General features: G+C 38.5%; 2 pseudogenes; both read left to right on the top strand.

The window, feature by feature from the left end:
* On the top strand, positions 1-1,058 carry LOC132068821 (mitochondrial import inner membrane translocase subunit TIM17-2-like; annotated as a pseudogene).
* An 886-nt stretch (positions 1,059-1,944) lies between these two features.
* On the top strand, positions 1,945-8,431 carry LOC132066536 (probable cysteine protease RD21B; annotated as a pseudogene).
* Positions 8,432-22,559: the final 14,128 nt, after the last annotated feature.

The raw sequence follows: 22,559 nt of genomic DNA, 5'->3' as shown, positions 1-22,559 counted from the left end.
TGAAACTTTCAAAGGGCCACTTTCGTCATTCAACACAAAATATAGCTGCCCCTTGTCCAAGTCTCAAACCTAACAAACCACCCTTCATTCTCTCTAGTTGCTTTCTCCCAAAAACCCTACTCTCTTTCCTTCATGGCAACACCAGAAACATCACGAGAACCATGTCCAGACCGCATCCTAGACGATCTCGGTGGTGCATTCGGTATGGGTGCAGTAGGCGGTTCCGCATTCCACTTCATTAAAGGGCTCTACAATTCACCTAAAGGCGAGCGCTTAATCGGCGGCACACAAGCTGTTCGTATGAATGCACCTAGGATTGGTGGTAGTTTCGCTGTATGGGGTGGTTTGTTCTCAGTATTTGATTGTAGTATGGTTTATGTTAGACAAAAAGAAGATCCTTGGAACTCTATTTTTGCGGGTCTTTGCTACTGGTGGGTTTCTTCAGATGAGACAAGGTGTAAGGGCTGCTTCAAGGTCTGCGGTTTTTGGTGGGGTTCTTCTTGCGCTTATTGAAGGTGCTGGTATTATGTTGAATAAAGCTATGGTTGCTCCACAAGAAGCTCCTATTTTTGTTGATGATCCTTTAGGGTTACCTGGTGGGCCCCCTGTTCATGGTAATCAGGTTCCACAAGAAGAAAACGCGGCGTCGTCGTCGTGGTTTGGAGGAGGGTGGTTTGGTCAAGGAAAGAAAGAGGAAGAGAAGAAGAGTGGTGGTGGATCATCAAAAGTGGAGATTTTGGAGAGTTTTGATTCACCTATGCCTCCCACTTTTGAATTTAAGTGATGTGATTCAATCAAGTTACCTTGTTTTGGTTGAATATTATATTGTCTTGATGGAAACAATTTAAAGCACTTATCTTTGTTGTAGAATAAATGTGTTTCGCTTTGTAGGAGTAGGAATTAGTTTCACAATGTGGTTTTCTTGATTTTTGTTACTGAGATTGATATGTTCTGTTACTTTTGAGTGCAAGTGAAAATGTGATTCAATCAAGTTACCTCTTTTGGTTGAATGTTATGGGAAAGAACGATTTTGTCTTTAATGGGAACAACTTAAAGCAGTGATCTTTGTTGTAGAATAATAAGTGTTTTTTTTTTTTTAATGTAATAATAAGTGTTTGGCTTTGTAGGAGTAGGAATTAATTTCGCAATTGTGATTCTTCTATTATTCTTGGTTTTTGTTACTGAGATTGATATGTTTTTGTCACTTCAATCTTTCAATAGGGAATGCAAAAGTCTGAAAGACAATAAATTTTATGTGCTTGTTTAGAAGTGGCTGTTCATTCAATTGGGTTTAGGGATTGTTTATTCTTTGCTCAGAGTTGATTTTCTCAAAGTTGCAGGCAATGTTGGACATGTCCCTGTTTATTATGGTTGCCTTGGTCATTTTTGTTTTTGTCGGTTTTTAGCTTGTTATGTATTGCTGGAGCTTCTACAATGGAAGAGAATTTGGTGCAAACTTGTGCATATACCTTCATGTAAATCTGCAGTTTGGAGGTGAATGAATGTACTTATGTTACGTTGAGTGCAAACTTTTGGAAATAAGGACTTTAAGCTTAGCTTAACATTGCATGTCCTTCAACTCGGTTATAGGGTAGAATCCTAGCTGAGAGACTGCAGCTTTAGACAGGAGCATACTCATGGGCTTTCAGATATCAATAGGACTCAGTTTCTATGAGCAGATAGAGGGAAATTGGGCAAGCCCCATTGCGGCTCTGGCTAGTGCAGTTTCTATGAGCGGATAAAGGGAAATTGGGCAAACCCTATTGCTGCTCTTGCTAGTGCAGTGGCAATCACAGTCCTCATGTCCACTATCTATTTGAATCCCCTTCTTCCCCCAACAAACCAGGGAAAAAGTCGACAATCATAGCAACTCACAGCTCGACTCTCACAATATCCCTTCTTCTCATGCTCCTCTTCTCCACATTATCCCATCCATTGAAACCTATGACGAAAACCACAGCACTCACCGCCGAACTGACGATGAAATTGCGGCGCTGTACATTGGTCACATTTGCCATCATGGCCTGTGTATGGGTAGTCTTCTTCAGTGTACAGGTAGTCTTCTTCAGTGTCATTTTTATGATGAAATCAAAGGCTTAGTCCATAAGACCGCCATTGCAACCTTCATCATTGGAAGTATCACAATCCACCAGCTCTTGCTCCGATACTGATATCACATCACCAATTACTATTGGATATACCGCTTCAACAGAAGCAATTGCAGACAATGCCCAACAACTCCCACAGCTTCCTTGATCCTTAACACCAACAACAACACCTTTTTCTCTCCCGTCAACTGATTCCGGCAAGTTATCCCCAACTTTGGACTTTACAGTTAGAGGAACTCTTTTCGTACCCAAGTAAATTGACCTGTGCTTCTCGCTAGCCAGATGGGCAAATTTCGTCAATCCGAGCTTGTAACTCTTATTTGGAAAAGAGTTTCTATTCGTCTATGTAATTAAAGTTATCCTTGAAGATCTGAAACGGCTAGTCTTTCTAGTCTAACGCATTTTCAAATAAGAGTTACAAGCCCGGATTGACGGAATTTGCCCATCTGACTAGCGAGGAGCACAGGTCAATTTACTTGGGTATGAAAAGAGTTCCTGTGACCGTTGGAGGTTGTCAAAGAACAAAAGCCCAAAGTTGGGGATAACTTGACGGAATCAGTTGACGGGAGAGAAAAAGGTGTTGTTTTTTTTTGGTAAATAAAGGAATTTTATTCAAACCAAATTGGGCATTACACAGCCAAACAGGGCCGACCTCCTGTTTCTCAAAATTAAAAGCAAGACTCTACTTATACAAAGGAGCCTAACTACATACTAAGCATATCTAACCACAAAAAAAAAAATAGAACAAATATGTCAAACTACATACTAAGCATATCTGACCTCAGAACTAACCCCTAAATTTGACCAGAAGCCATGAACCAAGCCTCAGTAGTCCCTAGCGGTAGAATGGCATACGTCGAGGATTAGTGAGAACCGGCGGCTCTTGTTGCCATTTCTGTTGTCTTTGCCCTTTGATGTGTATGTGGATGGCTATCTCTCCAGATTCTATCGGCGTGAAAGTAGCCATTTTGGAACCTCAAAAGGTTCCTTTCCTCCGGATAGTAGCCACCAACATAGCGAAAATAACACTGATTATCGCACCTTTCCCGGTCCTTCGTTTTGCCTATGTACACACCCAATTCACCTCCTCTTGCCAAGTGCCAATTGTCCTCTGAATACCTACCCAATGGAGCATTCTTATCCACAAACCTCTAGTGATGGTGCAGTTGAAGAGTAGGTGGTCCATAGTTTCATCAGCTAAGTCACAAAACACACATGAAGGTGGAACTTGTATGCCAAACTTAAGCAGCCTATCAACTGTCGCAAGTCTTCCCATGATAGCTAGCCACAATGTAAATTTGTGTCTAGGATGAACTGAAGGATGTAGGGACAGACTCTTCCAAGGGACTCGAGGATAGCATGGTAGCAAAGCAAGATACATTTGCTTGATGGAAAATTTTTGAGCATGAACCATTGGTAAGAAATCTTGTAATCGAGTCCCTTTGTAGTGTAGTTGCTTGTAGAATATACCTTCTAGCTTCCAATATTTTCCGTACAACCCATGTTGCATTGTTGGGAATGGTGCAGTTCTCAACTGTAGAGTTCTTCATATAATAGCTATTTACCCATTTAATCCATAGACAATCTTTCTTTTCAGCAATAGCCCATAATTGTTTCAACACTGCTGCTCTATTCCAGGTGACCAGGTGCAATACATTCAAACCCCCTGCCGCCTTTGGTTGACAAACTTTTTCCCATGATACAAGGGCTCTTTTGGACAAGACAGCAGCACCAGTCCAGAGGAATGTTCTACAGACCCCATCTATCAACTTCATAATCCTCTTGGGAAGAATAAACACTTGAGCCCAGTAAGTTTGGACTCCAAATAAAACAGCTTTTATTAATTGAAGCCTCCCAGCATAGGACAAGAGCTTAGCAGACCAGCACTTCACTCTATCTGTAATTTTCTCCACAAGGGGCATACATTGAGCCACTGTTAACTTCTTGGATGATAAAGGGACTCCTAAGTACTTGAATGGTAGAGCTCCTTCACAGTATCCAAGATGATTCAATATTTCCTGCTTTAACTGATCATTTACCCCAGACATGTATATTGAGCTTTTTTCAGTGTTGGCTTGGAGCCCAGACATAGCTGAGAATCTTAAGAAGGCTTCTTGTAAAAGTCTAATGGAGTTCAAATCAGCTTTGAAAAACATTAACAGATCATCCGCAAAACAAATATGCGTAACTTTTAGCTTTTTACACCTAGGATGGAACTGAAAGCGCTTGTTCCGGCTAGCACATTTAACTCTCTCGAAGGTATTCCATAGCAATAACAAAAAGGTGTGGGAAAGAGGATCCCCTTGCCTTATTCCCCTTTCCCCGGAAAGGTTTTGTAAGACCCCGTTGATGACAAGAGAGTATGAGACTGTGGAGATGCATTCCATGATCCATTCTATAAACATATGTGGGAACCCCAAGTCAGCCAGCATCCTTCGCAAGAAACACCATTCTATAGAGTCATAGGCCTTCCTGAGGTCAACTTTCATTACACATCTTGCAGATAATCCTTTCCTAGAATACCATTTTAAAACTTCATGACTAAACAAAATGTTATCAATGATACTCCTACCCTCTATGAAAGCTGATTGGGCTGGGCTCACAATTGAATTGATTACACCTTTCATTCTATTAGTCAATATCTTGGTAATGATCTTGTACCTTTGTTGAGCGACAAGCAATTGATGCCGCCAATCCTTTACTTGGGTAGGGGCATTTATCTTTGAAACCAAAGTTACTGCAGTGCAACTAAAAGTTTTTAAGAGCTTACCAGAGAGGAAAAACTCCTTCCGCTCGCACCACATCATGTTTGACCTGTGTCCCAATTTCCGAGTAAAGAACTCCGGCTGGATAACCATCAACACGGGGCTTTATCACTAGGCATGTCCTTCGCGCATTGAAGATTTCCAACTGCGTGACGATCGAATTAGTGTGCACTTTACTGTTGTGGTGTGATAAACATGTCCCTCTTTTGATAATCTACGAGTTTGGACATGGCAACTCCTCGGCCCGTTGACCCATAAGGTTGGAGAAAAAGGATATAAACTCGGCTTGACAAGCTTTGGATCCGTGAGCTTATTCCTGCGTTGTCATAGATGGAAGTTATAGAGTTCCCTCTAGACCTAATCTTCCACCGAGGCATGGAAGTATTTTGTATTAGCATCACCACAATTTATCCAGGTGGCTCTTGACTTTTGTCTAAGTACCTTCTCCTCAACATAAGAGCTTCTTCTCTTCATCTATCAAAGCTTGCTGCCTTGGTAAGTTAGCCAATTGAGATTGTATCACATCTAAACTTTGCCTAGACTGTTGCAATTTCTGGCTATAAGAAGCCATATGAGTGTTCAGGTCCCTTAATGCAATTTTCAAATCCTTCAGCTTATGCCATAGCTGAAACAATCTAGTGCCATTGTACTGCCTTGACCATACAGACTCCAAAATGTGTCTGAAATCTGGGTGTTCTAACACTGTTTTAAAGAGTTTGAATGGTTTGGGGTGGATATTAACATGGGGTTTAAACTCAATGTATATGGGAGAATGATCTGAAGCCCCAGGATTGAGAAAATCTGCTTCCACATGCCCATATGATTGCGACCACGCAAATTCCCCAATGCCCAATCAATTTTAGAGTACACCTTTGTCCCCTTGTTGTTTGTTACAAAAGGTGAAATGCCACCCTTTTGCCCTTAAGGCTATTAAGCAAGGCATCCACACAATCTCTGAAAAGTCTTTTGTCTCGGCGTCGATCACTGTGGAGCCCATCCTATCCTGCAGAGAGCAAAGTGTTGAAATCACCGGACGGTGAGCCAAGCTCCCGGGAATGTTATTTCCTAGGCGACCGGTTAAGTCACTCCATAAGCTTAGTCTTTCTTGAGCCTCATTCTTTGCATACACAATAGTTACAAAGGCAAGAGAAAGCATCGTCATATTGTCCACTTTGCAATGGATGAATTGTTCTTGGACTGCCGATGCACTGGACTGTAGGTAAGGCTTCCAAAGAGCCGGATCCTACCATTTGGGGCCATTGGATAATTGCACGCACTCCATCCACTACTAACTTTGCTCGGTATGTTACCAGCTTTATTCTCTCGTACCCTTGTTTCTAAACAACCAAACGATTCAATCTTATTCTTTTGCAAAAAGAGCTTCGGCTCCTTTTGCTTCGGGGGTTGGTTAGCCCCTCGATATTCCATGTTGATATAATCATGGAGGGTTCCTAACAGGTGCAGTTGCACCAGTATCAGGGCCTTGTAGACCATCAAATCTATTTGCAATGTTAATAGGAGTAGCAGCAAGCACAGTTGAAGTCCCACCTGTAGCATCGACCACACTTATATTGGCCTGAGCTGTAGAATCATTAGCTCTTGGTGCGATGATATGCACAAATGACCTTCGATGGCTTGGTTCTCCTTTGTCTGCCAGCCTTGTCTCCATTTCCTCCTTCTCCTTCTATTCCTTCTTCTCTTCTTAGGAATGTCCTCAAAAATCTCCTTCTCCTAGTCTTCCCCTCCATCAACCCAACAGTCATCTTTTAGGTGCCCAAATCTCAAACAAGCAGTGCAAAATTTTGGCTTCCAGTCATATTCTATTGGCTGATGAAAACTGCCAGTAGGAGTCTCCATTTCAAGGGAATCAAGCAATGGTTGTGAGACATCCACTTCAACAAGGACACGAGCATATGATATTCTCTCCATGTCTGCCGTAAATTTATCAGTGTACAATGGTTGACCCACAGCACTAGCAACCTTACTCAGAGCCTCACTAGACCAATATCCAACAGGCAACCCCAGAAAAATCACCTACAGTGGAATCGAGGTCAATACATCCGGGTTAAATTCATAGTTAATTACCCAGTTTTGAAGAATAAGTGGCTTATTATATATGGAAGGTGTAAGGACCCCCCATCAGGACACTGTCACAATCCTCAGCACTTTCGAATCTATAGATGAAATACCCAGCATCATGTGCAAGGATTTGCGGTTTTGCGACAAATTTCCACGAGTGAGCCACATAATTCTCCATCGATTTCATATACGGTATATCTCCCATTACAAACCCAATCAAAGCATTTTTCCAATATACCTCCTGAGATTTGACATCCTCTTCCACTATATTAACATAAACTTTGCCTTGCTTAGTGGTCGGAGGAACATAAGAGAGAGATTTACCTTTTTGTGCTAGTCGATTTTCACGAAAATCCGGTTTCTCCATTGGGGTGACTTGCGTTGAGGTACCAGCATCAGAAAAGTGTAGTCGCCTAGCCGCCGGAGTAGCATCAGAGTCTCCGTAGTCCTTCAAATGGATGGATTGTTGTGATTCCGAATCCGACCCATCGTGCTCAATTTCCTCGGGAATAGATTGAAATTGAGGGGGCAAATAACTACCAAAAGTAAGAGATGGTAAAGCCCTTCGTGTTCCATCAGCAGGGGTAACTAATTGTAGAGGAGATGGCAGGCTCTTTCCGGTGGTTTGACATGTTTTTTCCTATTCGAGGTGCACAATAGCAGCCTTGCTAAAATGCGCCGAGAGAAAAGCACACGTCATCCCGGTTCCCTATTCATGAAACAATCGATCAGAAAAAGCAGTATATCCAATAGTAACTGGTGATGTGATATCAGTATCAGAGCAAGAGCTGGTGGATTGTGATACTTTCTATGATGAAGGTTGCAATGGTGGTCTTATAGACTATGCCTTTGATGTCATTATAAAAATGACACTGAAGAAGACTACCCAACACAGGCCATGATGGCAAATGTGACCAATTAATTAAGGAATAATGGCCAAGGTTGTTACAGTAGATGGATATGAAGATGTTCTGGCTAATAATGAAAAGGAAAGCACCCCCTCCCCCCGTCCCCCGGGCCCGGCGTCCAATCTCCCATCAAGCCACGCACAGCTTGTGATGATTATTCTGAGATTACCACTTGCTGCTGTATCCTTGAGTACTATATAACTCTTGCTTCTCTTGGGGATGCTGCCCTTTTGAAGGAGCTACTTCTTTGTGGAGACCCCTGTAGTTGCTGCCCACACGACTCTCCTGTCTGCAACGTCACTTGCTTTATTAGCAAGGACAACCCATTGGGAGTGAAGGCAATGAAGCACATTCTTGAACAACTAATTGGGGCCTTCAGAAATGGAGGGGAAAAGAGCACTTTTTGAAATTTTACAAACACCAATCTTTGTGGAATGAGGTGAAAGAGCAAGGTTAACAGAGGATGTAAAAATTATGCTGATGCTTGCTGGGGTGTGCAAAGACCGGTTCAACCGATAAACCGAACCAATAAAAACGCTATTGGTTTATCGATATCAGGTTATTGGGTTAACGGTTTTGTATTTTTTTTATTGGGTTATCGGTTTGGTTTCCAGTTTAAGGATTTAGTTCTTTGGTTAAACCGATAACCCAATAAGCTTTTATTAAAATTACATTTTTATCCTTAATTATATATTAGTGGCTTTAAATTATAATTTTTAAATACAAACCCTACTTCTAAATTACTTCTCGCAGGCACACTTATTCTAGTTATATTTTCTCAATTCTTTTACGAACTAGGGCTTGCGAGTTCTCTCAGCTTTGGATCTTTGAAGTTCTTTGGCTTGGTGTTCTTTTTGATGCTTACTGCTTTCTTTTGCATTTTATAGTTTGTCTTGCTGCTGATGTTTTTTTTTGAAGAAGTTGGCCTTGTTTATGAACAAATGAATTAAGAATTGCCCTTGTTTTATTTTTGAAAGATTGCTATGGTGCATTTTATAGCTTTTTTCTTGTAATTTGTGTAGACTTTATGCATGAATGCAGTGTATATATGAACAAATGAAAACAAGACAAAGCAAATAAAATTAGCAGAGCATTTTCTTATTGGTTAAACTGAAAATCGAACCGTTAAAGAATCAAAAACCGAACAACTGAAAACCAATAACGAATATCTTATCAGTTTGGTTTTAGTTTAGCGTATTTAAAAATCGATAAATCGAACCGGTAATTCACAAAATCGAACCGAACCGATCGATAAGCACCCCTAGATGCTTGGCGACAAACTCGTTGGTGAATTGATTTGCAGACCTCATTTTCCAGCAGAAGTTGTTCAAATGGATAAATGCATAATCATTAAAAGATGTTGATTGATGATTTGTATATATTGCTTTGTTGATGGCACTGCAATTTGCACGTGGAACTGCTTGTCGACGCCAATGCTACATGCTTGTTGACCCTTTTCCTTTTTGCAAATCCTTGCTTTGGGATTTCTACTGTTTCTGACACCTTTTTTTCTGTTTTCTTGCTCACACGATTAGCAGGCGACAAGGAACGGCAATTTTGTTATTTGTGCTGAAATTGTACATACATCATTTGATAGTTCATTTGAGTTAATAATTAAATATTTATAGATATTTAATGAATTTCTTAATATACATTAATACTTGGACAAAGTTACTCAATTCACGTGAATCCATATCCTATAAGCTAGGACCGCTACAGTCACCAATTAACTGGCTGCAAGAAATGTCAAACGTTCAACAAATATACAGGAGCAAATTGATCCTTGAATATCTACAAACAAGGGAACAATTTCCAGCTACTTCTCTACTAAGTTCTATTGGCAACAGTAAATTTGGTAAAAAGATCGAAGAAAGTAGACAAACTGTAAAGCGTTGCGAATAACTTCAAACATCAAAATGACGAGCGAGTTCGGATTCAACCCTTCCAAAATTGTAGCAAATGTTGTTTGCACCTGCATTTAATTAATCACTCCAGAGGCAAAGCCAAATCCAACAAGTAAAAACATGTACACTATAAACTCCATTCCTGGGTTGATGCTGATTATTACTTTTGGGACATCTTCATTGTGGCGATTTCAAAATACAACTACTAATTCACAACCAGCTTCATCACAGTTCCTAGACAAAGGACTCTTCTTGAAGAATCACTCATGAATTATGTATGTAGCATTTCAGCATTCAATGTACAGACATCCTTTAGTAACAAAAGACCAGACCTTTACCCCAGTTCTGCACGAGTTGGAATTACAGGTACAAGAAAATTCCCAAACGGAGAATCAAAGATTCTGAAATTGCCTGTGCAGCCATCTTGATGTGCTTGAACTACTGCAAAATTCCTAGCCTGTTGTATCTTGGGATTAATGCTGTTTGTTCGTGCTGCAATCACCTACACGCACACAACAAATTTTGGATATCGCAACTTAACAAGCTTATAACAAAAGAATCAACCATGTGTAAGACATACCATAGGTTTATCGCTAGACGTTGCATCTATTGCTTTCTTTTTTGGTGGTGGGATGAAGGCCCTGCAGCAAGAATGGGCTAGAGTTGAGTAGTTTCTTGAAATAAAAACTAACAAATGTCATAGATACTCGTACTGTTTATCAAGCTAATCTTTTTACTCTTCTAATCAAGAAACTTGATTTCTTATCATAATGGCAAACTTCACATCTCAATATTTTGAAGTAATATTAACAAATATAATCTTTATATAATTAAAACTTCATGTACCATATTTAAATTTTCTACTTTTAGCACCTCGACTTTACTTACAAACCTTTCGACCAATACTATAATTATTTATTGAACAATTTCTCTTAGAGGTCATTTGGTTTATAGAGAAGTTATGCAGGGATTAATGAACAAGAATTGTAATATAGGGATTCATAATGCAAGGATTTATAATGTAGGGATTAGTAATTGTAACGATCTAATGGGAGAAGAGTGAAATAGGTTTAGGGATTTCAATTTCAATCCAAATTGATTAGCTGAATTGGGGGAAATGAGTCGGTGTATTGATTTAGAAAGAGGGCAAGTCTTGTAGTAGGGACACGTGTGCAGATCAGAGCAGCTAAATGAGTCACGTGAGGCACATGTGACTACTTAAATGGATGGAGGAGATTAAGTACAGCTAAGGGAATCTCATGGTCCTAGTTGCTTGGGCAGTTAGATTAATTTGTTATAATTCACACAGCTGGAAACAAATCAATTAACGAATTGCTGGTATATTCTCAACTCCTCTTCCAAATTCTCTCTTTCTCTCAACCCAGATTCTTTCTTCATCTTCCTCACATCAATTCTTCTTCTATTGCAGGCTTATCCACCATTGGAGCCTGTTTCTAAGCTCGGTGTATTGTAATAGAGTTAGGAACTGTAACCATTGTTAATTTCAGTACAAGTTGATTACAATTCATAAGTAAATCATTACAGTAATCCAAGGATATTAATCCAGGCACAAATAATGCATGAATTGTAATGCAGCGATTAAAGTTTGTGTTTTTCTTTACTTATTTTATGCAAATTTTAATACATGAGAGCTAATTTGATCATTTTAGTTGTTTTGATCCATGTATTACTAATCTCGTACTCTTGTTCCACCTTCTATCCCCATAAAATAAAACATAGATTCCTACATAAATTATACATGTGTTATCTATGCAGGCAACAAAAATAACAACCAAATAGTGTAATGTAATGCTAATTTTATGCAAGTATCAAAAAGGTAACAAACACTGCATTACTAATGATAGATTTTACGGAACCATTATACACCTTATATATGCAATGAAAGGAGCCCTTAACTCCCTGCTAATCAAGTGGATTATCTATTATGAGAGGGGATAGCATGTGTGAAGCGTCAACAAGTTGGATATCCAGCAATTATGTTATACTTATAAAAGCATACTCCCCTGTTTCTGCAAAGAGAATGCTAGCTCTGCTGGATTGGTTTCAAACTCGGCCAAATGGAGGACATAAATTCAGTTTACCTGCAACAATCTGTTAGCTACTAAATAGCTTTCTAACCAGTCAAGGTTGGATTTGCTTTCGATTTAGTTGTTGTTAGCTGGCCCTATGTGTGAAACCTTTACTTGACCCAGGGGAGTCTTCCTCCAATGAGAATAACTAATGTTTTTGGGCAAGACAATAAAGGATTCCCTGCCTCAGAGCAATATTCTGTTGTTTCAGTTGTTTAAGCTTCATCAAGAGTATTTGTGTTTCTATAACAGGAATATTGATATTTAAAATCCTAAAAGAAACAAAGAATTCAGATCAAGTAGACCTAACAAAAACGGAATACTTCTCAACTATCTGTCATCATTAAACTTCCTCCCACTCACACATAGTAACTCTCAGCCAGTGTTTAGGATGGCGAAAGGCGAGGCGTGGCGACAAGGGCTCACCTCACGCCTCATGGCGAGCGCCTTTTAGAAGCGAGGCGAGAATTAACACAAAAAATTTAAAATATTAAATATGCATATATAAATACCCAAAAACTCAAATACTCAACAAAATACTAGCAAATATTTCAATTGACAAACTAAAAGTAGATATAACTTAAATAAATATCAATACAAAAATGAAAAAAAAAAAAAAAAAACTGCCGGAATTGGGTCACCGGCCGGCTGCCAGAAAGTCAGATCTGCCTGAAAAAGGCTAATCTGCTGCAGGAAAAAGTCAGCCACGCCGGAAGAAGAAGGAATAAGAAGAAGAAGAAGAAGAAGGAAAAAGAAGAAGAAGAAGCCTTACCTGAAAGTTTGCTCTCTTGCTCTCTGTATTCTGATGGAAACAAAACGCAGCTGCTGATGGAAAAAAGATGGAAACCCTAGGTAAATAATATTTTGCTCTCTTTATTCTGTTTTGTTTATAAGTCAGCCACCTTTTTTTTTTTTTAAAAATCAAAAGGCGACGCCACAGCTCGCCATCGCCATAGCCTCGCCTTTTAGAAAACGCCACGCCTTGGCTGTCCCTGGCGAGGAAGGCTCGCCTTGCCACGCCTCACGCCAAAAAGCATAAGGCGAGCGCCTTTCTAAACAGTGCTCTCAGCTCATGTGCTTTAGAGCAAACATCTCTAATGCTGAATTTTGGGGTAGCCACACCTATTCTTTTACATGTATTCACCAGTTTGTCATTGTATAATAATAATTTTTCCAAAAGAAAGAGAATTTTTCAGTAATCAAAAGAAGCATGTATAGTTTTTCTAATAATTAGTTGCTGATTTCACAATCAAAAAAATAAATTAGTAGCTTATTGCTTCTCAAAAGAATGTTACTGATTTCTATGATGTAGAGAAAAACATCAAAAGATGCTTTCATCAAAATATAACATCTCCGAGTGGTTGAAATTAGGCTGAGATCTTGTCTATAAGTTGCAACATAGTACTAGTCAATGCACAAGACTTTGAAAAATGAGAATAGTTAATCAAGATTCAACATAAGGGAGGTCCCAAGATGAAGCGACAGTTTTAGAAAGAAACCTTAGGGTGGCGTTATGTAATTAACCGTTAGATAAAAGACATCAGTGACCCCAGGACATTGGTACAGTGATAAGAGCGTATGTAATTGTGATGTGGGGGTTAGACACACGCCACGGGTTCGAACCCTCTCGCGCAGACAAAAGCCTAGTATTTAAGTGGGGAAGGGTAGAGGGGCAGCCGATTATCCACCAGTTCTGAACCGTGTGCCACCGACTCTCAGGAATTTCTTGGTTATAGAAAAAAATAGATAAAGGACGTTATTGGATTAACCCAATATAAAAGTAATCGCCAAGACTGCATGAGCTAACCAAGTAAAAGTTACATTCCTACAAATAATGATACTGAAGAACAACATTCTTTTTTCATCTCCTCAAATCAATTACTAAACAAATAACGAGAAAAACAGTAGCATACAGTAAAAGACGTTAACAACTGCACGAGATACTTAACTGATTGCATACCAAAATTATAGACTTATACCATCTATTAAATTGCGTGAACAACTCTAAAAGCTTTTAGATAAGATGGTTCCGACAATTAAACACGGTATGAAAGCAAGTAGAGGTTTCAAGTTTCAAGTCTCAACCCCGCTAATCAATGAAAATATTTCCAAATAACTCAATCCTAAAAAAAAAAAAGAATCAGTAGTATAAAGGCGTAAAGTAGACCTAAATAAATAAACAATAAGTGACATATCTCTAAGCAGAGGCGAGGTGCACCACTAAAAAAGAAGAAAAAGAATATTAAATGGGAATTGATCCTTAACCTCTTGGTAAATAACTTAGAATTCAACCAAGTGCACCATTCAACCTTTTTGTAGCATGGGTACCAGCAGATAATATTATATCAATTCTAGAAAATATGCACACAAAATACCTAATTTTAGGAGAGACCATGGGTTCAAGTGCCCAATTTAATACATAAATTCGCCCCTGTGTGCACGTGAACCCATGGTCTCTCCATATATTTTTAAAGAGATAACGGTCAAAAAACACACCTCAAGTATTACATTTTTTTGAGTTTCCTAAACTATCACCAACTAAGTTGCAAAACACACCTCAACTATCAGTTTTTCACTTTTCCTACCTGAACTATCACCAACTAGTTTGCAAAATACACCTCATTAAAAGTGAATAACTGATAGTTGAGGTGTATTTTGCAAACTAGTTGTGATAGTTTAGGTAGGAAACTCTTATACCTATTCAGGTAGGAAACTCAAAAAAGGTCATACTTGAGCTGTGTTTTTGACCATTATCTCTTTTTAAAATTGGTATAATATTATCTGCTGGCACTGCTATAAGAAGGCTAAATGGTGTACTTGGTTGAAAGGTTGAGTTATTTAGCTAAAGGACCAGGGATGAATTCCCACTTAATATAGTTTTTCCTTTTTTTGTTTTTGTTTTAGTGGTATACCCATGTTCTAGAAATCATAGATTCGCCTCTGCGTGCATCGTAATTTACATAGTAAATTCACCGATGTCTTTAAGAATTTAGCTTTTGGACGAGATAGTTCACATAATTTAGTAGCAATTGTCCCTTTATCACACTATATTTAGCATAATATCAAGGAGAGTAGAATGCTTTTTTTTTTTTTTCATGTGACTTCTAAAATAAGTGGCAGAGAAGCAATTTAGCATTACATATTGGGTTATGAATAATGAATTTGCAAACTAGCTAAATAATGGCTACTGATAATCAAAGTAAAAGTCAATTAAATTGATTACCTGCGAGGAGGTTCACCTTCGATTTTCCTTCGCTTCGGTTCAGAAGACATGTCACACTTCTCTCAAATTGAGCCCTACCACACCCTTAAAGGCCTCTGCTTTTTAATATCAGAAGATGCTCTACTTGGTTCTTCTTGATTATCAAATGGTCCGAATGGAGACCATTACTATTAAAGAAGAAATTCCACAAACTGTTCTTCGAATGGGTGGTCTAATATTTTCCCTTATTTTGAAGTAATTGCACTGTTTGTCCTTCAAATAAATGATTTTTGGCCTTCAAATGGGCTGGTCTTCTAGGCATTAGTTCTTCGGAAAAGGGTCATATATATCCCTGTATTATCTCCAAATAGTTGTACCCATCGCCCCGTTTCACTTTTTAATGACATATACCCCCCCTCCCAACGCTATCTTTTTTAATATAAATACCCCTGCATCTAACAACTCCTTTAATGGAGACACGTGTCATGATCTAAACGCCCTGTTTTTTTCCTTTTTATTTAATTAAAATACCTAAGCCCCCAATTCTAACACCCAAATGTTATAACCCGAACCTGTAACCTATTAGAAATCCATACATAATTAAGGGATCGCATGGAAAACCGGTGGTGCGATGGAGTTTGGCGGTGATTTTCAACCGAGGAACTATGGCTATGGAGGAAAATCAATATCTCTAATGTCTCCTCAATGTGCTTAGTGTGTATTCTCTGTTCCGTATGTGTGTGACCTTCTTTCCGTGCTCTCTTGAATTTTGTCACTGTGCAAATGCCCTATCTAATTAAACCATATGAATTCGTTTGTATCAGTGCAATTGTGTGATATATATCTATCTATGTGTGTTCTGTCAATGCCTCTCCACGTGAGGAAATGGCTGCTCCCCGTACAAACTTTACCTTTCGAAACTCCATTCTCTTCCTCCTCCCCGCCATTCACTTCTATAACCGGCAAGACTTTTACACCCATTTATTGTTCATTTTCAGAAATTGAAGAGGCCTTTAATTCTCTAAGTCCCTGCCCAAAAAAATACCCAGTTTATAAAATAATTGTTCAAAAAACTTAAGCATAGCGAAGTCAAATGAAAAGAGATAGAAGAGAGAACAAAAACATAGAATCAATTGCAGATCATAACCGAGTATGGGTCGTGGGTTCGGGTTATAATATTTGGGTATTAGAATTGGAGGTTTAGGTATTTTAATTAAACAAAAAGAAAAAAATAGATGGCACATTTAGATCATGCCACGTGTCCTCGTTAAAGGAGTCGTTGGACGCAGGGGTATATATATTAAAAAAGATAACGGTGGGGGTATATATCATCGAAAAGCGAAACGGGGATGGGTACAACTATTTCGAGACAGTACAGGGGTATATATAACCCTTTTTCGTAAATTCTTTAAGGGAGCTAGCATAACTTGTGGATATTATGATGCGTAACTTATGTCCCTCTAGACATAAATTCGACTTTGAAGGGAAAAAATTAAAGTCCGGCATAAAATAGGGATAAAAGTGCAAATAACTCCCTTATTTTTAAGAGAAAGGTCACAACTAGCCTTCCGGCCAAAACTATTGACAATTCGATGGCCCAAGTTGCTCCAAGCCAATTTCGTAGCCTCTAAATAATCCAACCGCTAGCCAAAAATTAAATAAGGAGGCTTTTAAACACAAACTAACCCGAGAAAATCACTAATCTGAAAAATATCTTTCTACACGATTTGCCTCATGCAATCACGCTTTGAGAACGAAAACTTCAACCTATAAAAGACATAAACAACGACCGTAAATTCAATTTGCAACAAAATCTAGGGTTTCTAAGGAGTAAAATTAACGTAGAGCTCCACAAAAATAGTTGATCTGTAAAGCTTTTCACGTAAATTGCAGCCGCAAGTCACGTTGATTGAGTTGATTTCGTTCTGAAATTGCGGAATTAATACATAATAATGTCTTCTGTTGCAAATACGACTCCATTTTTGGTTCCAATTTTGATACAACATGGTGGTAATTGGTTAAACAAGAATGAGTTTGTTAATTACAATATTAATGGAATTATGATCTATTCATATTGTAGTTATGAGTATTTTGTTGATGAGATATACAGGCAATTAGGTAGGGATCAACTACAACTTTAATGGAGATTAAGTACTTGGTAAGGGCTAGACCAATGCCTATATACTATGATATGAGTGTCTGTTTATATATGGAGATGAAGAAACAAAACCTAGATATCAATGAATATTCATCCATTATGCATAATATTGAAAGATGCTAGTGAATGTTCAAATTGTAACTTGGTGGGAACAACTTCAGCTGCTATACAATATCAGGAGATAGAAGGAGTACATATTCCTCCAATGGCTATAGTTGATTAGGGAAGTGAAGATGATTTTCAGGACATAGCAATGGAGGAGAACATAATACAACATCCACTTCATAAGGAAATTGCACAAGGTCAATTGTATTGGGACAAAGATACAATATCTAGTGTAATGAAGCACTACACAATACGAGAGAGATTTCTATTTATAGTCGACAGATCATCGAAAACAAGGTATGATTTCTATCTGTAATGTATAGAAACTGTATAATTCTTGTATAAATTTGTATCACTAATCATGTACATGTGATAATTTGCACGATCAAATATCTATCCTACATTGTGCCTGATTTTCACCTAGAGGACAGACCAGGTTTCCAAGTTACATTTGCGGAATAATAAAGAACAGAAAAGTAAGGACATAGTATTTTTTACGTGGAACCACCCAGCTCACAAGGGTGAAAAACCACGACCTATACCTCTTCAGGATTTGACCTGATACTCCACTATCACTGTGAGCTGCAACAAATTCACATTACAAACTCTCCAACCTAGGAACTAACTCTAATTCCTATCTCAATAATCTCTTTAAACTATTGAGCCCTCTTCAAGTTGCCCTCAACTTGAAGCTAAATTTGACAAGTGTTTATACCTATTACAAATGCTTCTATGAAAGATATAAATTTACAACGCGATAAACAATCCTAATACAAGATTCTAGACTTGAATACTGTAAGACATTACTCAATGAAATAGGTTCTTCAATCTTGTCCTTCGTATCAGGTTGCACTTCAGGAATCAGAACTCACAAAGCAAAAAAAAAAAAAAAAAAAAAAAAATATATATATATATATATATATATATATATATATATATATATATATATATAGTAATTTAAAACACAAACACACCGCTTGATAAGGCCCAAGAGGAGATATAGTGCTTGAGTTGACTTCAATCTCTTGCTTGTCATGCGGATTCATATATGATCTTTAGGAGTCTGAAGCTTATCTCAGATAATCTTCTAAATACTCCTATATCTTTTCCAACAAGTCTTTATCTCAAAATCTTTTAATTCAAGAGTTTTACTTTCAGCAGGACTCTGAGATGAAACATGTTCATGGAACAGTTTCATTCACCTAGTTCATTCATTTTGTCTCACATCTGAATCTGAGATGGAACATGTTCATAGACCTGTTTCATTCACCTTTTTCATTCACTTTGTCAATCATCAAAACATACCAGTGCCACAAATTCTCCCTTTTTGATGATGACAAACCTATGTTCCTGATGCTTTCTGTGTAACCTGTTCTAAACATTTCTCAGCCTAGAAAATGAACCACTAAGATGAACCAGGCTAGCACAGTTGGGTTATAAACGCTACACAGTATACATCTACACCCTTCTGGCATCATTAAAAAGTTGCCTCATTTTAGTTAAAGATCAATTGACTGTTTGTTAATATAGAACTCATGGCCACTTGGCTATCACATATACAAACATAATAGAAACACTTGCTCAATTTCTATCTATCATGAACATTTACACAAAATGACACAAATTTATAGACAAAACAAACTGTTTTCATTAAGCAGATATTGTAGCACCAAACCATGGACAGTTAAAAGCAAATATATAGGCCAATCAACAACAAAAAACATAGGATGGGATTCATTAAAAGCAGGGGATAGGGACCACATAAGGAAGATAAGATAATGAATACTAAGAGGAAGTCTTGGAGGTCTAAGAAGAATCTTTGGTGAGAGCTTTGACCAAGTCTTATATAGTCTTGGTGTTATCTGCTCTCTCCTTATCTAGTGCGACACCTGTAGACTTACAATCTGAGCATTACGATCTTCTTGCTCATGACCGTACTTGATATGCAACAGATCCATATTATACTATACTGATTCTTATCTTTTAGTGTTACAATTTCAGCATCCTTGGCTGTAAGTTGGTCTCTCAAGTTTTGAAACTTAGCATCAGCCTGCTCAACTGGACCCGGTTAATCAACCTGTTCCAAGGCCCCGATGACATCCTTGGAAGTTTGATACTCCCAAAATTTAACTGACACTTGGAAGTGATCAAAGATGTCAGCCAACCAAAACCCATATGCCAGCCCATGACCTTTGTTCTCCTATAGAGTAATCTTGTATATGTGCTAAATCATGAGGCTGGGAAAATTTATTTGGACATCAGTGTCTAGGAGTTCCATCACAGCCATGTCTAAGAATCTTGCTTCATGTCTCCCTTATTTCTAAGCAAAACCATATAATGCACCACTTCAAAGTAGAGTGGGTAAAGTCTGCGCATCTCCTTCTTTTGCACCCTCTTGTGCTGCCTAGAAGATGGGTTGTTGGAGAGTTTTCTTGTGATCTCAAAGGCTGAGGCCATCCCATTAAGTGATGGTCACTTATTTTTCACATAATTTGCCCAACCCACAGAGGGCACATGCAGAATTTCACCCAAAATTTGGACATCCAAAGTGAACTCAACACCCAACACATGCTAGTGAGCTACTCTCCAGTGACAGTAGCATTAACATAAAACTCAGTAACCTATTTCTTGCACTACTTTCTCTTTTCTTCCATTGGAAGAAACAAGTCACTCCACCCCTGGCATTCAAACCTTTCCAAGAATGTAGCCATCTCTGGACCCATGGCCAGTGACTACCCTACCTCTTAGCACAGTCTGCTTTTTGATCATAAGGATCCTTTGCTTTGCAGGATCTTGCATACATCTGAGTCAACATAATTTTCAGTGTCCTCAAAGTCATTATGTTCAGACTCATAGGACTCATTCGTGTCACTCCCAGTTGGCTCATTCTCCATCTTAAACTAAGATTTCTTTTTAGATGAAATAGGTTCGCGAACCTATTTCTTCACAGCAGTTGGTCTTGATTTTGCGGTGGCCACAGCCTTACACTTTCTTTTTCTCTGCAGTCTCCTCTACAGGTTCCACCATTGATACTGAAGCAGTCTTAACATCTCTTATTCTGGAAGCTGTACGCTTTTTGCTGGCTAGCATTGCCTTTTTCAGTTCTTCCTCAACCTTTCTCTTTTGACCCCGAGTGTTAGGGGTTCTGGTAGAGCTGAAGAACCTCTTTCCTCAACTTTCATCATCAGGCCTTAGAATAGGCTCACCAGATGCCTTCCTAAGCCTAGACCTAACCTTTCTCCCTGCAAGCTCAGTAATAAGCAGATCATCATCATCGTCATTACCTTTAGCAGCAGTACTCTCAGTTGGATCAGGTTGACAAATGTGTTCATTTGAGCATTTTCATCCAATGTTGGAACAGGTTCCTCAACTTGTTCAATGGTGGCATGGGTATCAACAGTTGGTGATCCTCCCTGAACACAAACTGAGGGTTCAAGAGTCTAAACTACCTTGGTTGCCTCCATATTACCCTCACCCATGCTTCCGTCACGTCTGCCGGCCATAACACGATTTTGCAACTTCGATGAGTCTCTGTTTGGTTCGTTCGACATCACCGCTGTCGGGAAAATTAACCCGTGTACACTACATATATCACAGCATGTGAACTTGGTTTAGCTGTGAGATTTTTCACTGGTTCTCTCTCACGCTGTGCTCTAGGCACATCTCCCTCAATTTTTTCAGTTTCATCCCCCAAATCCCTAATGGGTTTTACAACGTGTGCCAGCCCTAACAGACTTACCACTACTATTTTTGGAACCAATATCAAAGTGATAGAGTCCAAGGGTCCAGTGTAGTAAGCCCCATAGATACCATACATCCTACACTCCAAATTCTTAACTTCGTCCCCTTGTTTCTCAAAGAGTCCTCCAGACATATCAAGAGTGTTAGAAATTATCTTAGTTTCAAAGTCTAGAGATGGATCAAACTGTCAGTTACCAGAGCTGATTTGTTCATCACTACAACTAACTCTGGATTTTTTTCTCTTTGGGATTTGGGTCTGGGGTGTTTCAGTGGGTGCGAAAGCAATTGGTGTGACATTGGTGGGTGGTACAGTGGTGGTAGGATTGAGAGTGATTGGTGAAGTGGTTTTGCGTTTTTGTGGAGTAGTGGAGGTAGATGCTTGATGTACCATTTCTAGTGTAGGGATAGGTGTTGAGAACTTGAGAGAGAGAATATAAACAGAGTTTGTCGAAATTATGAGAGGTAGAAGATGAAGAGAAAAATGATTAGTGGAGTTTAAGTGGGGGAGAGAGAGAGAGAGAGAGAGAGAGAGAGAGAGAGAGAGAAGAAGGGGTGAGTGGATATGGATAGATTCCTTGTGTCAAGGAGTTTTAGTCCACGTATAAGTCTTTGGAAGTGATTGACTAGATGGTTGCATGTTTTCAAAAGGAAGTCCTCATTGTAAAGGACTCTTTAATGAATAATGACAGTTACACACAACCTTTTTCAGAATTGCATACTTAATGGAGACTAATTTTGTAAACAGATGGAAGGAGTAATTATTTCAAGTTATTTCATGGCTTGAATATTTATTAATTCAAGGATGGTGTACATACCTCAATTTTGATGAACTATTCGCAATCTCATCCAAGCCGATTCTTACTGTGACATTTCAATATCTATTAGATTTTATGAGATAATGATCTATCATGGTATAGGACATACAACTGAATGTACAAGACTGAGTAAAACATTATTCAAATGATGCATTAATTATCTTGAAACAAATATTCTAATGATCATTGAGGGATACTTATGAAATCTTAATCATCCCCAATTCTAACCTATTCAATCATAGTGGTTACCTTCCTAAGTGTAAGACTTTCAAGATGATTTAACTCCTTTTGAATAACAACAATCTATTCTTCAACCTGTAAAGATTTAATTAGTGAACCAGGTTCATTAGAAGTTTTTCATTAGATGTTCCCCCTGTCTGTGTGCAACATTTCTCATTTATGTTGGCTTTATTTCTCTATTACATAGCTGTCTATTTCTTCAATACCCCTGACTTTTCCTTTCTTCTACTTTCAAAGGTAGCAGTCCCTCCTTCTAAGGGTGAGAGCGAACAAAATTTTTGGTTAACTTCATTCATGCGTTTTGTTACACCTCGTAGTTTTATAAGTTGAGATTTGTTGTATGTTAGTTGCCTAGTCCTTGGACACATTTTGTCTCAGGGTTATGCGAGGGTTAGACATACCCATCTTGTATTATAAGGATTTAAGTTCATGTTTGGTAAGTTA

Source organism: Lycium ferocissimum, chromosome 8, assembly GCF_029784015.1.
Source record: "Lycium ferocissimum isolate CSIRO_LF1 chromosome 8, AGI_CSIRO_Lferr_CH_V1, whole genome shotgun sequence".
In the NCBI taxonomy this organism is placed as follows: domain Eukaryota; kingdom Viridiplantae; phylum Streptophyta; class Magnoliopsida; order Solanales; family Solanaceae; genus Lycium; species Lycium ferocissimum.
This window is presented reverse-complemented; position numbering and strand designations above follow the sequence as displayed.